Source organism: Salvelinus alpinus, chromosome 4 (assembly GCF_045679555.1).
Source record: "Salvelinus alpinus chromosome 4, SLU_Salpinus.1, whole genome shotgun sequence".
Lineage (NCBI taxonomy): Eukaryota > Metazoa > Chordata > Actinopteri > Salmoniformes > Salmonidae > Salvelinus > Salvelinus alpinus.
In genome coordinates, this window is record NC_092089.1 from 27,041,802 (window position 1) to 27,045,266 (window position 3,465).

Consider the following 3,465-nt stretch of genomic DNA (forward strand, 5'->3'; position numbering starts at 1 on the left):
GTAACTCAGTCATTATGTTACTGTAGTTAGGAGTAACTCAGTCATTATGTTACTGTAGTTAGGAGTATCTCAGTCATTATGTTACTGTAGTTAGGAGTAACTCAGTCATTATGTTACTGTAGTTAGGAGTAACTCAGTCATTATGTTACTGTAGTTAGGAGTATCTCAGTCATTATGTTACTGTAGTTAGGAGTAACTCAGTCATTATGTTACTGTAGTTAGGAGTAACTCAGTCATTATGTTACTGTAGTTAGGAGTATCTCAGTCATTATGTTACTGTAGTTAGGAGTAACTCAGTCATTATGTTACTGTAGTTAGGAGTAACTCAGTCATTATGTTACTGTAGTTAGGAGTAACTCAGTCATTATGTTACTGTAGTTAGGAGTAACGCAGTCATTATGTTACTGTAGTTAGGTGTAACTCAGTCATTATGTTACTGTAGTTAGGAGTAACTCAGTCATTATGTTACTGTAGTTAGGAGTAACTCAGTCATTATGTTACTGTAGTTAGGAGTAACTCAGTCATTATGTTACTGTAGTTAGGAGTAACTCAGTCATTATGTTACTGTAGTTAGGCCTAACTCAGGCATTATGTTACTGTAGTTAGGAGTAACTCAGTCATTATGTTACTGTGGAGTTAGGAGTAACTCAGTCATTATGTTACTGTAGTTAGGAGTAACTCAGTCATTATGTTACTGTAGTTAGGAGTAACTCAGTCATTATGTTACTGTAGTTAGGAGTATCTCAGTCATTATGTTACTGTAGTTAGGAGTAACTCAGTCATTATGTTACTGTAGTTAGGAGTAACTCAGTCATTATGTTACTGTAGTTAGGAGTATCTCAGTCATTATGTTACTGTAGTTAGGAGTAACTCAGTCATTATGTTACTGTAGTTAGGAGTAACTCAGTCATTATGTTACTGTAGTTAGGAGTATCTCAGTCATTATGTTACTGTAGTTAGGAGTAACTCAGTCATTATGTTACTGTAGTTAGGAGTAACTCAGTCATTATGTTACTGTAGTTAGGAGTAACTCAGTCATTATGTTACTGTAGTTAGGAGTAACTCAGTCATTATGTTACTGTAGTTAGGAGTAACTCAGTCATTATGTTACTGTAGTTAGGAGTAACTCAGTCATTATGTTACTGTAGTTAGGAGTAACTCAGTCATTATGTTACTGTAGTTAGGAGTATCTCAGTCATTATGTTACTGTAGTTAGGAGTAACTCAGTCATTATGTTACTGTAGTTAGGAGTAACTCAGTCATTATGTTACTGTAGTTAGGAGTAACTCAGTCATTATGTTACTGTAGTTAGGAGTAACTCAGTCATTATGTTACTGTAGTTAGGAGTAACTCAGTCATTATGTTACTGTAGTTAGGAGTAACTCAGTCATTATGTTACTGTAGTTAGGAGTAACTCAGTCATTATGTTACTGTAGTTAGGAGTAACTCAGTCATTATGTTACTGTAGTTAGGAGTAACTCAGTCATTATGTTACTGTAGTTAGGAGTAACTCAGTCATTATGTTACTGTAGTTAGGAGTAACTCAGTCATTATGTTACTGTAGTTAGGAGTAACTCAGTCATTATGTTACTGTAGTTAGGAGTAACTCAGTCATTATGTTACTGTAGTTAGGAGTAACTCAGTCATTATGTTACTGTAGTTAGGAGTAACTCAGTCATTATGTTACTGTAGTTAGGAGTAACTCAGTCATTATGTTACTGTAGTTAGGAGTAACTCAGTCATTATGTTACTGTAGTTAGGAGTAACTCAGTCATTATGTTACTGTAGTTAGGAGTAACTCAGTCATTATGTTACTGTAGTTAGGAGTAACTCAGTCATTATGTTACTGTAGTTAGGAGTAACTCAGTCATTATGTTACTGTAGTTAGGAGTATCTCAGTCATTATGTTACTGTAGTTAGGAGTAACTCAGTCATTATGTTACTGTAGTTAGGAGTAACTCAGTCATTATGTTACTGTAGTTAGGAGTAACTCAGTCATTATGTTACTGTAGTTAGGACTAACTCAGTCATTATGTTACTGTAGTTAGGAGTAACTCAGGCATTATGTTACTGTAGTTAGGAGTAACTCAGTCATTATGTTACTGTGGAGTTAGGAGTAACTCAGTCATTATGTTACTGTAGTTAGGAGTAACTCAGTCATTATGTTACTGTAGTTAGGAGTATCTCAGTCATTATGTTACTGTAGTTAGGAGTAACTCAGTCATTATGTTACTGTAGTTAGGAGTAACTCAGTCATTATGTTACTGTAGTTAGGAGTAACTCAGTCATTATGTTACTGTAGTTAGGAGTATCTCAGTCATTATGTTACTGTAGTTAGGAGTATCTCAGTCATTATGTTACTGTAGTTAGGAGTAACTCAGTCATTATGTTACTGTAGTTAGGAGTAACTCAGTCATTATGTTACTGTAGTTAGGAGTAACTCAGTCATTATGTTACTGTAGTTAGGAGTAACTCAGTCATTATGTTACTGTAGTTAGGAGTAACTCAGTCATTATGTTACTGTAGTTAGGAGTAACTCAGTCATTATGTTACTGTAGTTAGGAGTAACTCAGTCATTATGTTACTGTAGTTAGGAGTAACTCAGTCATTATGTTACTGTAGTTAGGAGTAACTCAGTCATTATGTTACTGTAGTTAGGAGTAACTCAGTCATTATGTTACTGTAGTTAGGAGTAACTCAGTCATTATGTTACTGTAGTTAGGAGTAACTCAGTCATTATGTTACTGTAGTTAGGAGTAACTCAGTCATTATGTTACTGTAGTTAGGAGTAACTCAGTCATTATGTTACTGTAGTTAGGAGTAACTCAGTCATTATGTTACTGTAGTTAGGAGTAACTCAGTCATTATGTTACTGTAGTTAGGAGTAACTCAGTCATTATGTTACTGTAGTTAGGAGTATCTCAGTCATTATGTTACTGTAGTTAGGAGTAACTCAGTCATTATGTTACTGTAGTTAGGAGTAACTCAGTCATTATGTTACTGTAGTTAGGAGTAACTCGGTCATTATGTTACTGTAGTTAGGAGTAACTCAGTCATTATGTTACTGTAGTTAGGAGTAACTCAGTCATTATGTTACTGTAGTTAGGAGTAACTCGGTCATTATGTTACTGTAGTTAGGAGTAACTCAGTCATTATGTTACTGTAGTTAGGAGTAACTCAGTCATTATGTTACTGTAGTTAGGAGTAACTCAGTCATTATGTTACTGTAGTTAGGAGTAACTCAGTCATTATGTTACTGTAGTTAGGAGTAACTCAGTCATTATGTTACTGTAGTTAGGAGTAACTCAGTCATTATGTTACTGTAGTTAGGAGTAACTCAGTCATTATGTTACTGTAGTTAGGAGTAACTCAGTCATTATGTTACTGTAGTTAGGAGTAACTCAGTCATTATGTTACTGTAGTTAGGAGTAACTCAGTCATTATGTTACTGTAGTTAGGAGTAAC